General features: G+C 45.0%; 1 protein-coding gene across 1 annotated transcript in view; it reads left to right on the plus strand.

Moving 5' to 3' along the window:
• Positions 1–663: 663 nt before the first annotated feature.
• SMPX (small muscle protein X-linked) overlaps positions 664–14724 on the plus strand; it is a 352501-nt gene continuing 338440 nt past the window's right edge. Inside the window, exon 1 of the mRNA XM_069640379.1 lies at positions 664–975. The gene's annotated coding sequence lies outside the window, so the exon portion shown is untranslated. The remainder of the gene's footprint in view (positions 976–14724) is intronic.

A 14724-nucleotide genomic window follows, 5' to 3' on the forward strand; every position in this document is an offset into this window, starting at 1 on the left:
TTACCTCACCAAAACATAGACTGTCAGGCGAATATCACTTACATCACTTTCATCACTCTTACTTAGATAGAATTGTGACCATCAGCCTACGTCTATCTGAGACGGGATTGTAGTTTTTGCCTTGCGTCGCATCTGGACATATTTGTGCATGTTAGCAAGTTCCACACTTACATAGAATTCTTACCAATGATAAATAGAGCACTATATAAATACCAAATAACATAACCTAACATATGATATGATATTTTATTTATATTGCGTCCATACACAACTGTTTCAATGAAGACTGTCAGCAACAGGCATATAATAAAAGGCAGTACGCTCTGTGAGAACATGCTCTGTAAAATGTGTGCCTATCATGTTATTAATAGTAGATAGACATTGCTATTCATCGCTGTACTGGCTCAAACACACCACTTTACATATCCCAGTCATGCACAATGCTCTGTGTTTCTTCAGTAGCAAAGACGGCTCCCAGCGTGTTTTCGCCTGAGCAATTCCCAGAGCAACTGACAATAGTACACGTAAACAAACACAACACAGTCTTGTACAAAACACCGAGCGCAGCGTGTGCACCTGGCTGTGCTGACTGCGTGTGCACAGCCCTGAGGTGTGCTCGCTGCCAGCTCGCCTGCTGTACGACGCTGACACCCGAGCTCCCCATTTCAGTGCGTCAGGTCTCTCGGTCGGATGGGAGAAAGTTACGGAGCGCTTCGAACTCTATATTTAGGAAGGACAAGTCGCGGGCTATGAGAGGAATTCCTTGTACACTGGAGCGTCCAGGCTGAGTTAGTCGCCGAGCACCCGGTGCAGCTCTCTCTGTGTCTGTCACACACCCGAAAGGCACTCTAGCTATCTCAGCTGCACTGGGAGAAAGGCGGGCAGGTCTCTGTGGGCAGGAGAGAGGGGCCTGCGACACAAGCAGAGGACGCCGTGACCTGCTGTCAGCTCCAGGCTATCCCCTAACCTCGCCAGGTAAGCCGCGGGTGAAATGGGGCCAATGGGGACCTTGATGCTAAGGTGCATGAATTTGTTGGTGAATGTATTTTCTCTGATGCTAGGCAGCGATTTGCCAGCCTGCTGCGCTTTCCTCACAAGATGAGACCTTAACATATATGTGACTCAGGGATTGGGTTTGTGAAATACGTCTCCTGAAATCTGATGATATCATCCCTACCGGTTTACAGCCGGCGACTGTGTACTCTGCGTAAATAATATAATATCACAGGTGTTTGCATAACGCCCAGCTGCCACTGGTCTAACTTCGCAGCGCTGTGTCCCTTTCTGAAAATGCAGTCCCCGCAGAGCTCAGGTATCTGACAGACCGGGTCCTGGTGTCTGGAAGAATGTTGCTTTGCATGTGTATCCCCTGTACATGGGGACACGTAGGTGTATGTATTGCCTAGCATAGCTATATAAGTGCTTGCGTGGGTAACATTTGAAAGAGTGCGTTTTTGAGAGCACCTTGCAGCTGTAGAAGCAGCTGTAAAGAATTCTGACGTGCTTTTTGAAGGAGGGCCAGCAGCTTTTTGGGTTCATATATCACGCATGATATCCACAGAATTGCACCAGAGTAATTCAGGGGCTGCCCATGAGCATCTCAGAGGTTCACCCTCCACCTTATACCTGATTCACAAAGCCTATAAACAGAGCCATTCCAGATACACTCTTCAGGACACACTTGTGAATGGTGTTTGCAAGTGAACATCTCAAAGATGCTCCAGGCGTCTCCAGATTTGGTCCCGTCTGGCCTCTCTGATTCGGGTTTAAGGCAGCGGTTGCACATCTGGGCTGCAGAGGTGCATCTCCTCATTTGCTTCAGTGCACATATTTAATGACAAGTCCCGGGAATTCTTGTGGCTGAAAGAGGCTGGAAAGGGAGAGCAGGCTTATGGAGCCTTTGCAGGCTGCAGACCCTCGTGACTCGATGGTAGCGAGAGAGGGTCCATTCTTCCCCGCCTGAGATATCAAGAGGGTCCATTCTTGCCCGCCTGAGATATCAAACATCAGCATTATGATAAGTGTCCCAATAACTTCTCACTTTTTGGTAACAGTTCCAGCAGTGCCTGTATAGTGTGGCATGGAGCATAACGGTTGTGTAGCAACAGCCTTTCTTTATTCTTCTCTTGCAATAGTAGGTATAACTAATAAATGAGTCCACATAGTGTCCATAGCTGCAGGTGTGACGTGGGCAATGCTGGGGTCTCAGGGTTGCCCTCCAGACTTTGTGGTAGTCTTTTTGTCCCTTAATGTAGTGGAGTGCCGGGAGCTGACTGCTCTGTGTCACTGGCGCCTTTGTAGTGTCCTTTTTTTCGCTTGGCGCTGGAATCTATCCTTTGCCGTGAGATATTGCAAGACTTTGGCGGTGCCGGGATCTTGCAAGCACTCTACACACCTCCCTTTGGAAAAATAAAGAAAAATTCTTCCAAAAGAACATGAGTAGTTTTTTATCATATGTAATAAAGTCATCATACTTCAATGGTCTACTGTGATCTCTTCTTGGATAACCTTCATTTGTCCTGACTGTGTCCGGTGCTTGTATCGTTTCACGAGACACTTTAGGCGTCTCGCTCTGTGACTCGTTTTCTATGACTACTTCCACTGATGCTTCTCACTCTTGTTCTCTCCTTGCATCACAGCCTTTGCGGTTGCCGAGATGAGACTCATTTTGCGTTTTCTTGGTGGTCTGTTGTTTCTCAAACATTGCCATGTGTTCCAAGTTCCATGTGCGGCCATCTTCTGTGCGGATGTGATTGGTTCCTCTGTGTATAACCTTTATGGGCTTGCTGAACTTCGACCTTGTCATTTGAACCTTATAGGGTAGGCAAATTTTGATCCAGTCTCCTTCTCTGACATCACGACCTTGGGACGCTCTTTTGCTCTTCTCCGGTCGTCCAATTGTTTCATTCATGCTTTGTTACTCTCCAACCTCCAGACGACCTCTTCCATGATCACTTCATCATCTTCTTTTACGTTGTCAACCATGGCAGTACCAATGTGGATGCCGCTCTTCTCCCCTCAGCATGCGAAAGGGTGGTATTGGAGTGACACCATTGGGGGTTAATCTGTGGGCTGCTACAGCCTCCTTGATGGTTTTCCGAGGATCCATTCCTGACGCCGTTGCTAACTGGATCGCTCCCTTTATAAACCTGTTGGCCCTCTCAAGCAGTCCATTTGCCTATGGGTGGTACAAAGCAGCCTTTGTTTGCCTTATGTTGTGTCTCTGCGTAAATGAATCCATCTCCTGTGAGACTAGTTGAACCCCGATGTCGGTGACAATGTCTTTTGGGAGACATTCTCTCTGAAAGATGGATGTGAGGACTTCTATAACTGTTGCGGTACTGATATTGGGCACAAATTCGGCATCTACCTATTTTGATAGATAGTCCACTATTACTATTCCATACCAATGCTCGGGAGCCATCGCTTCTAATGGACCGATGAAATCCAATCCCACTTTGTGCCAGAGTGCTTCAGGGATCTCTGAGGGAAACATGGGGACCTGCCGGGCCTTTGAATTTTTATCACTGTTCCTGCATTCATGACATCTCTCAATGGAGCGAATGTCCTGGTCCATCGCTGGCCTTCAGTATGCTTCTCGTACTCGCCAGCGTGTCATGGAGTTCCCCAAATACCCTGACTGGGCTTTGCACAGGTTGACCCTTCTCATTCCCGTGAGGGGTATTACTTGGTCACCCTTGAGAATCAATCCTTCTGCCTCTGATATTTATTCCGCCACTTTCCAGTAGGGCCTCGTGCCTTCTGGAATGGCTCTTTCTTCTGGCCATCCACTCCTGACCCATTCTCTGTCCATCTCCATGGTGGGGTCTTTACTGTCCTCCTCGTTCCAGCGATCTTCACTCATCTTGAGGAACTCTGGATGTCTCAGGTCTTGGATGGATGTGACAATACATTTGTCCTGGAGGAAGTGGTGGCTCTCTCTTTGTTACTGGGCATCCTGGACATATATTCCACTTGGGCATTCTTCCAGCTGTCTAAATGGGATATCTCAAACGTTTACTCTTGAAGTTTTGCTGCAATGCACGCGCAATGAGGGGTGTGGACCACTCTGTTCCTCCTGTGATGAGCATGTGAATCAGGGGCTTATGGGCGGTAACCAATTTAAATTTTGTGCCCCATACGTAAGTCCTGAAATTTCCTACTGCCTAAGTACAGGCTAACATCTCCTTTTCAATGGTGGAGTAGTTCCTCCATGCTTTGGATAGGGCTTTCGAGGCAAAAACTACCACTTGTTCAGTATCACCTTTTCCCTGGGTGAGCACGGAGCCTAATCCACATGCGCTGGCGTCCATGGTGATGACCATGTCCCAAGCAGGATTGAATGGCTGTAGGCAGGGTGCTTCTACTATCCCTACTTTTATGACTTCCACAGCCTCCTTCTGAGCTCCAGAACAGGTGAACTCTGTTCCTTTCTTGAGCAGGTATCTCAGTGGTTCAATGACTTCTGAAATGTTTGGGATGAACTTGGCATAGTATTCTGAAAGTCCCAGAAATGATCTTACTTCGTCTTTGCTGGCAGGCTCTAGGGCTTTGACAATGGCTTGTACCAGGTTTTCTTTAGGGCTGATTCCTCTGGCTGATATATGGTCCCCAGGTATTCCACTTCTTGTGCTTTTAAGACGTACTTCTCATATCTAAGCTTCACCCCCGCATTCTGTAATTTTGTGAGCACTTTTCTCATTGGGGCATCATGCGTGTACTCATTGTTGGCGTACACCTGTATGTAATCCTGGAAGTAGGAGACATTAGCTATATGTCGCAGTAGTGAGTCCATCATACGTTGGAATGCTGAGGCTGATGATGATAGGCCAAAAGGCATCTGGTGAACTGGTACATCCCGAACGGGATGAGGAATGCTGTGAGGGGCCTGGAGTCTTTGTGCAGATGGATCTGATGATACGCATTCCTCATGTCCAGTTTTGAAAACACTTTTGCCTCTTTCTTCATGAGGAAAAGTTCATTTATACTGGGGAGGGGTACCTGTCCGCAATGACATCCAGGTTGAGGTTGCAGAGGTCAATGCAAACCCTCAAGTCTTCTGAGTTTTGTTTTTTTATCAGCTCAACTGGGCCCAGCCACTGCGAGGCTTCCATTTCCTCGATGTATCCCTGGTACCGGCCGCACCTTGTGCTTGACTGGGACAACTTTGGCCTTTAGTATTATTCTGTGAACAAAGTTCTTGATTTTACCTGGTCCCTCCGAAAACATTCTGGGAAGTCTTTTTTCACCGCTGGCACGCCTCCTGTATTGACTGCTAATACCTGATCTTCCGTACTGGGATCTAGTTTGATCTTGAGTTTTGCTTGGTCGTCCCATCCTAGGATGGCTGGGCTTTCTTTGGACAGGTACACTCTTGTCATGGTCTCTCTTCCTTTGAACTCCACAAAACCCTTTATGTACCCTAAAAGGTTCACTGACGCACCGCCAAACACGGTGGGCTTGCTGCGCGTGCTAAGTACTTCCACTCTGTCGGTTCCCATCATTTTTTGTACGTGCCTAATAGTAGGATGGTGAAATCTGAGCCTGAGTCTGCCATTACTCTTGTCACCATGCCATTTACCTTGATTGTGCAGTGGGGCTTCTTTCTTCTGGCTCTCAAACTGTTCACCCTCAACACTGTGGGTTTCCCTTCTTCTGACGAGGAATCGGCTTCCACATTGTGTTCTGCATTTATGGTCATCACTTTTTTGTTGCGCCATCTGCAAACCAAAGCAAAGTGTCCTATTTTCTTGCATACAAAGAACTCTATGTCCCTTGCTGCACATTCTCTGTCATCGGCTAGGTGTTTGGTGCTGGTGCACCTGTGGCACTTTAGCAGCTCCTTTCTTCCCCACTTCCCTTCTCTTGCGTCAGTTACTTGCTTCTCTTTTCTGTTTTTATGGGTGATCACCTGGACTTCTGCTGGGGCAGAGTTGCCTGCAAACGCTTTACGTCATCCCAATGTCTCTTCTACGGCCCTCGCTATCTCTACGTCTTTGTCGAGTTGAAGTTCTTTCTCTAATATAAACTTATCTTGCACCTTCCTTCTGTTGGTGTGGACCGTCACCATGTTGCAGATCATAGCTTCTGCATTATTTCCGAAGTTGCATAGCGTAGCTAGTTCCCTTAACTTGATTACATAATCGTCCACAGCCTCTGACACTTCTTGTTTGCGTCCATAGAATCGAATTCTGTGCAGCACTGTGTTTTCCTTACTTGTAAACCGCTTCACAATTCTTCTCATGGCCTCCTTGTACACATTGACATTCTCACCACCTGCTTTGGGCATAAGGTCTGCGAAAACGCATTGCCCTTCTACTCCAAGGTCATTCAATAACATTGATCTGCACCTCGCAGGGGCATACCCTGCACCTCCTTGTGCCTCAACATACATTGTGAATAGGGGCTCCCATTGTGGCCATTGGATGTCAGGACTACATGTTGTTTGCAGGAACGGCGGGTGAGGCGTTGCTCCTTGCATGATGCTGTGTGGATGTCAGGATCCCGTCCTTGTCACCAAATATGTTGTATAATAATCAGGTACAAGGTACTTGTAGCAACAGGCTTTCTTTATTCTTCTCTTGTAATAGTAGGTATAACTAATAAATGAGTCCACATAGTGTCCATAGGCGACAGGTGTGAGATTGGCAATGCCTGGGGCCTCAGAGTTGCCCTCCAGGCTTTGGGGTAGTCTTTATGTCCCTTAATGTAGAGGTGCGCCAGGAGCCGACTGCTCTATGTCACTGGCGCCTTTGTAGTGTCCGTTTTCCTCTTGGCGCAGAAAATCCTCCCTTCACTGCGAGTCCTCGCAAGACTTTGGCGGTGCCGAGATCTTGCGAGCTCTCTACAAGAACCGCATGCAAAATGACCGATATCCTACTAAATTGAACCAGTGCATTAACTAGTGGCCCACATGCCCACACTCTCCTTTACATATATAGTCAGTGGCTTAGCCAGGATTGTCTAACAGGTGGGGCCTGAAGCTAATGTAGTTGGGCCCAGCTCAGTGACATAACACCTGTAAATGCCCACACAGCGCTGCTGATTGGTCATTTACAGATTTAGGGTGAGCCTTGCCTGCTCCGGCCCTACCCTGTCTACGCCTCTGTATATAGTGTGAGCTTAGGCAGTCAAAGGAAACAATAAACAAATGATATCAGTGACTGAATGCCCTGAAGTGCTTTAATGGTTTGTATCTGGAGGAACACAATATTGATTAAACTGATGGGGCAAAAGGTTGTCAGAGCCACATGGGGCAAACAGTTGTCTGAGCCACAGTTGTTGGGTCCACTGTTAAATTGTGGAGCTGACATGTTCATCAGATTATTGTTGGTCATAGGTCTGAATGTTTGTGCTGCTGGCACAGCTCTCAGCGTGGTGATCCACTTAAATATGGCTGGTCTGGGAGCTGCCAGCATTGCTCCCTAACTCGCCCAGGCCACTCCAGACTGACACGGCCTGGAAATAAGAACTCCTTTTGTCTGCCTTCTTCCCTTTAAAGCAGGTCGCTCCTCGCATACATGACCCGGGTCAATAACTCTGCACCGCTGCTACTGAAATGACTCTTCACCAAACCGCATCTGGCATGTGCCACCAGGCCTTAACTCTGCCCCTTCTCACTCGGATCCGCTCTGCTTCTTTTGCCTGACTGCTCATGGCAGATCTACCTGGCATGGTATTTCTCCTCTCCCTCGCCCTGTTTGCATGTAGCCATGTGACCCCAGCGAGAACAGGCAATTCCCTGCAATCACGAAAGGCAGATTTCACTCTAAAACATAAAATAGCTTTATAGATCTTGCACCAGGGCTGTCCCTGAGGTTATGGGCCTGTAAACCTCTTTAAACATCTTTTCTGTGCTTGGGCCTTTGACTCAATCCTCAGGGCCCATATCTCACAGTATGTCCCTCTGGCTAGGTCTCTAAAGTTTAATTAGCACATGTGAGGTGTGTTCAAGCCAATAAGCTTGATGGGAATAGGAGCAATAAATGCAGCTATTAGCAAGGTTACTCGGCTCAGGTCCCACTTTTTCCCCATTTACCTTCAGCTCTGTTGATGGAACTTTATTTGTCCCTCTGAGGCTCCTGGCTCCTACGCTAACTGGAATTTGTACCTGCAATGAAAATAGAAGGGGAGCTCTTTTTTTAAGAAGGTACTTTCAATTTCCATGGGAGCCATATTTGCCTGCTGTTTTTTCTGTTGGAAAGTTGTTTGCACTCCGAACGAGTTGGGTCCACAGCACAAACAAGTTATCCACACTGCAAATATAGCACTTGGCCGTTGGATCCTACTGCTGTTGGACTTAAATTCCACAGGAGTGGGCTATTGTTGCCTTTAAATGCACCAGAAACCTTTCTAAAGACTCTCCCTTCACACGTACTTTGGCCAAAGCGGTCACCAGTGGGCTTTAGGCTAAAAGAATGTGTTCTTGGAAGTGAAATATCTCACCCAAATTGACCAATAATGTTGTTTCGTGACCTGAAACATCTCACCTGTTTTGATTACTAAAAGTGGCCATTATAGTCAAATCTTTCTCTTGAATTGATCAATAATGGTGTTCCCAGAAATCAAATCTCTCACCCAAATTGATAGATATTGTTTTCCTGGAAGTAAATCCTTTCACCAAAATGCATCAATAATGGTGTTTCCTGAAGTAAAATCTCTTAACCAAATTGATCAATAATGGTGTTCACTGAAGGGAAATCTCTCATCTGAATTGATCAATTATGGTGTCCCGTGAAATCAAATGTTTCACCCAAATTGATCAATAACGATGTTCCCTGAAGTGAAATTTCTCACCCAACTTTATTGATAATGTGTTCCAGAAGTGAAATCTTTCACCTGAATTGATCAATAAAGGTGATCCTGGCAAGTGAAATCTCTCACCTGAATTCATCAGTAGTGCCAGAAATTAAATATTTAATCCAAATAGATCAATAATTGTGTTCCCTGAAGTGAAATCCCTCCCCGGAATTGTTCAATAATGGTGTTCAGTGAAGTGAAATCTATTTCCCCAAATTGTTCAATAATGAAATTCCTGGAAGTGTAATCTCTCACTGGAATTAAACAATATTGGTGCACCCAGAGGTCAAATCCTCCCCCCACTTTACAAAATGATCAATAGTAATGTACGTGGAGGTGAAATATTTCACTCTAATTGTTCAATAATGATATTTCAAGAAGTGAAATCTCTCACCCACATCCATCAATAATGTCCCTGAAGTGAAATGTTTGACGCTAAACTAATAGTCAAGCTTGATTTTCAACTTCACTTAATTTACTGGCACTGATAATTGATGGGTTCACCAATAAAGTCACTAAATTTGAATGAAACCTGCAGCCTTATTTAATCCCATAAAATTAAAATGCTGAATTCCGCTTTGTCTGTCATATTTATTGCTGAGAATCCAATTTTACACGTTTTCCTTTTCTGTGACATTTATCAGTTAATGTGTTTTTATCTCGATGAAAAATTGACACTTTGATGGACAAATAATCAAAGTCCAGAAAAGAAATGCAGAGACAGGGGGAGGGTACATATTGGAGGAGCGAGATACATAAACCATTTGAGTTTTCATTACAACTCCAGGCCCGTGACGGAATAGAATGGGGTATATGCTCGGTAAAGGCTAATGTTCTAGGAGCTTGCAGAATGTGTTTTGGGGCAGAAGGGTGCATGGAGGGGCCAATTTGCATTAACGCCTTCAAATAATTAGGGCAAGCAGAAAAGGTAGAGGAAAGACTCTTTAGTTTAATCAAAAATATACTACCTTTTCCATTGTTGTATCATGAAGTCATAACTCAGTGACAGTCACTCCATTTCTATTGGACATCATTGTTTTGTGTCCCATGTCTTACCCAGAATTCAAATGTAAGGTGACGTCAAGGCCTCTTCTTCATCCCTCCCTGAAGACTTTGTGCTTCCAACCAACGTGTTAAATGGACACAGGAATTTGAAGGTGCACCGGATGACTTAATATTGTGTCTCCTGTGGGTAGAGCCATTTTCCGTACTGTGCTACTGCTCGTTCCCGCAAACTGTGGTCCCAGTAATGCTGTTTGGTGGCATGTGACAACATTAGTGGAGCTGATGTAAGCTCTAATTTATTGTATATGGAAACTGAACTATGTTGCCACCAGATTAGTAATCTAATGCTCAAAGAAAGGGAGAGAGCGAAAGACCTTGTACAGTGCAACGCTAAAAATGGAGCACCCTCCTGGCACTCCCCAGACCAGGGTTCATAACATTGACCCATATGCCTGCTATGCCCCTTCGATTCATGGTGCCCCCCTGGTCTTTATCACAAAGGAGGTGACAACTTTCAGTGCGGAACTGGCTACGTGTTATACAGCAATTTAGCCCGGTAGGCTTCTAGGGATTGGGCCTGATTTGGGCTCTTTCAAATGCCATGGAGCTGGGGACAGAAATCCTTACAACAACAAAAATCGACCTTTCAAAATTGCGTCCAACTGAACTGCAAGGTGTGTGGAAAGGTTTTGGAGAGGGTTGGCAGGGGCAACAGGGGCAGGACAATTCATCACCAAGAGAGACAACCTTCCAGGCACTCTGGCTCTGTGTCAGACGTTTTTTTTTGTTGTTTTTGAATGACTAATTCATAGATTATTTTCTATAAAGTACTAATTCACAAAACAAACAAAAACGGAAATGACAAAGGAAAATGGAACCCAACATTAGCTACCTCCATTTAAGCTCACTCGGCCACTTGATGGCGGTTCGCCGCATCTATTGTGTGAATTTCTTGCCAAGCGTAATTCGCTCTCCGGTGAAAAAACGTATCATCACACTGGTGCGTTTGAACGTCCTACCACTGCGGGCCCGAATGATGTAGCTATTCAATACTAAGCTTTGTATCTGTGGAAGTGGTGCGGATGAGAATCTAATTCCTTTTCTATTTATGTGTTGAAACTTATTAGATCTGAGACGTCTTTGGCTGAGGAGACATTTTAGCGCCTATAGGATTAGTCACGTCATTGTCGCTATGAATTTTGTTCTGTCCTGTGTCGATGCTTCCTTTACCAACGCTTTATCCAAGTACATTATTAAGGCTTTTAAACGTATGGGCAACATTTAAAGTTTTTATCAAATTTTGTAATAATATATTTTAACATACCTCTTGTTGTACGTTGAACTGTATTGTTTAATAGAATAATGCCGATTTTTGTGTTTTTTAATGTACTCGATTTTATAAAATGTAACTGGGAGAACAAATGTCTCTCTCTCCATTGGCAATATTACAGAACCACCGGAACAAAACAACACAAGTATGAAGTTTAACACAACAATCTTAATTTGCAACACCACGGCAGTGTATGTGATCTTACCATAGATCTCAGTGTGCTGGCCTGGGGTCTTTTGCAGTTTTACATAAAGTAATCCAGTTTCTGGTACTAAAAGGTCTGCACCTTTAAATATTTCATAGAACATCCCCTCCTCCTAGCCAGCTTTATGTTGGTCTGAACAAATTCTCCAGACTGCTTTTGGTTCTGAGGTAATCCAGTCCTGTCCTGTGGGTTAAATAAGGTCCTCCTTGTAAAATACTTTCAAGTGGTCCCATTTCCTGAGTCCATAGAGCATTATCCGACCTTGAAAAACAATGCATAAAACGGAAACAGGTTGTTTACCTCAGATACCATGCAAGGGAATTTACCTTATTTTGCTGATGGATCTGGGGCCCGGAACGTAAATGCCGTTTCCGACTGCCTCCTGTGAACCGCCAGCAAAAGTCAAATGTCTTTACGACAGCATGACATGTTCACTTGCTAAAAGTCGGTGGATTCCAGAGGAAATCCATTATATAGGCTGTCTCACATGCATAAACGGCAGGCGGCATTTACACTATTTTCAGTACATACAGTAAAAATAAGTCAGTTTCACCTGATTTACCACCTTTGTAGTGGATAACCCGCACAGATGGGAGCTTTCTTTTTGTTAAGTGCAAACGTAACAGACCACGTCCATTTTACACATTTCAATAAATGGTCACCATGCTGGCTGCTTAAAAACCCTAATTCCGCCTTCCAGAATAACTGGCTAGAATTGGAGGGCGAAAGTCATAGGTTCCAGGGTCAGGCCCAGAGCTAGGGTGAGGCGAGTCAACATCACGCAGCAGAAATGACGAAGGTGCCCAGGACCTTAAAGAGAGCTGTTCCAACTGAAACATTATCACTGTGACGGGTTACACAAATATTTAAACTATCGCAGCTGATTTGACAGATGCAAAAGGCCTGGTGGGTGGATGGCAGAAAGTGCGCTTGACAACCGGTACATAAAGTCGATCACTTTTGACTCCAAAGCAACAGAACAGATGTCGGATAGCTCGACTCTCCAAGGGCACGGCTTCTAATGCGGGCTGAGCGAGATTGCACGCGCATCCCTCCGAGTGCTCAGCTGAACTAGAAAGCAGTCCTCAGCTGACAGCTGCACATCTCTCCGCACCCTCTCAGACATTATTTTTAGCTTTGCTCGAGATAACCCCCTGCGCTACTTTGGTTCCTTCTCCCCAGCCCCTGCTCGTTTTCCAGTACTCAGAATGAACGGAAGAAGAGGGAGGCCAGCGAGGTATTTTAAAAGACTTTCTTCTACCTGAAGAGGAGTTGTTCTCAGCACCACCTAATGTGAAAGTTGCTTTTAAAAACACAGGGCTCGACTCATGAAATATTTGTCCCTTTCAAAGTGAATTTGCACTGCTGAAAAGTGACTTTGCACTGCCAACAGATAGTCTGATTCCTAGAACTGTGCAAAGTGTATTTTTGCCGTGCAAAGTGTGGTCAAAGTCATTTTGTACTGCAAAAAGCACTATGCGCTGACTTTGCCCGGACTTTGCACTGCACAAATCCACTTTAAACGGTTCCATGAATCAGGGTTTGTGTCGGCAGTGCAAAGTCACTTTTCAGCAGGGCAAATTCACTTTGAACCGGGCAAATATTCCTTGAATCGGGCCCATAGGGCTTAATTCACCAATATTTGCACTGCAGCAAATCAGGGGCTCCCCATGAGCACCTCAGATTTTCACCTGCTACTTTAAATTTGATTTACGAAGCCTAAAACAGCAGCGAATCTGGAGGTCCGCGGGGCACCCATGTGTTGCTCATGCGTGAACCATGTTTGCGGTGGCGGGTGAGCATGTCAGAGATGTTCCAGGCAGCTCCATATTCCCTCCAGCTTTTGGCTTTGTGACTACGGTAGCAGAGGCTAATTTATCTGTGATGCTCAAACGGATCTCCTGATTCGCCCCCATGTGCTAATCATCTGAATCAAGACCATCATGTAGAACATAGGGGGAGGGGGATAGCTCAGGGGCAACGCGTTTGTCTTGGAAGCAAGACAACGCAGAGCAACACAGATCCGAATCCCGATCCCACTCTTAGCAACCTATCTCTGGTATTAAGCGCGCTATGAAAGAACAATAATACTTATAATTATAGAACTGGATGGAGTCTCAGCGACGCTAGGCGTTGCTAGACTGACCGCTTCCTGCATAAGTCCTCCACTCACAGATACTGTATGGTCTCCAACTTTATCTGCACTTGCTTTGCATGATTGCAAGCTTGAGATACATCCAAAGAAGGCAGGATAACCTATACAATTAAAACCACATAAAAGATATAAGCAGCTCACCAATCGCATACCTGCAAACAGGCCTACCTTGTATCGTGCATATTAAAAGCAGTTAACACAAATGCTCGCAAATGCAAGAGCCTTTTGCCATATTCTTGTGTTGCCACCATCACAGGTGTTTTCTGAAATACATGAATCATGGCTTAAAGGCAGGGACTCTATTCATAACTGGTTTCCCTAAACAAGATTGGCAAAGGCTGCACTGTTTTGCGAGAGGAGGCAAGCAGACAGTGCACAAAGCAGTCCCACTTCAGTGCATGTCTCCAGGTGATAGAAATTTTAGCACCGTTAGAAGGATGACCTGAGGGCAGAGGAGTATCCAGCATTGCAAGAGTGTCAGGGCGAAACGCAAAAGAAGTCCTGCTACTTCCCTCCCAAATGCAGTGCACGCAGTTCCATATGGTCTCATTTGCGCCCACAAACCGCCCTCCCCTCCCCCAATCTACCTTTTCGATAACTTTAGTGGCAGATGGTATTTTAGCACATAAGACAAAAAATAAAACTGCAAATCATTACAGATGCAGGAAACTCATCTATTAGAGCTCTGTCCAGGCGCTCTGGGGCAAAATACATACAAACCTCCTAATTTGCATATGGATTGCATCAACAGCAGTGATTTCACAGAAAAGGACATCACATCAGTCTTTGATACTTGGAGGCACCATGGAAGTGACTTTAGAATAAGTTGCCATAAGTAAGCCAAGTGGCAAATAACTTTGTATTTCAAAATATCTAAATTGCACGATTGTTATACATGGAGCAACTCTATAGTCAGGCTTTTTTTTAAATAACAGCATGATATATTAACATATGCCCCAAAGTAAAACAGTTACAGTTAAAACACTTACAGAACTGCAGATCTGCCCAGGATCACACACTTTGCTTAAATGGTGGAACTGGCATGTGGACAATTAAAGCAACTGACCTCTTCTTCACAGGTTAGTTGTTATAGATATTTATTAAGGTTTCCCTTTGCATTTCATGTGCTTAAATAATACTTTATTTGTAGCAATGCCTTGGAAGCAAAGCACACTACCTAATAAACTATCTGTTTATAATTAGCTCTACATTATATACATCATCATAGAA

This window comes from Ambystoma mexicanum, chromosome 7q, assembly GCF_040938575.1.
Source record: "Ambystoma mexicanum isolate Mex_15411 chromosome 7q, UKY_AmexF1_1, whole genome shotgun sequence".
NCBI lineage: Eukaryota > Metazoa > Chordata > Amphibia > Caudata > Ambystomatidae > Ambystoma > Ambystoma mexicanum.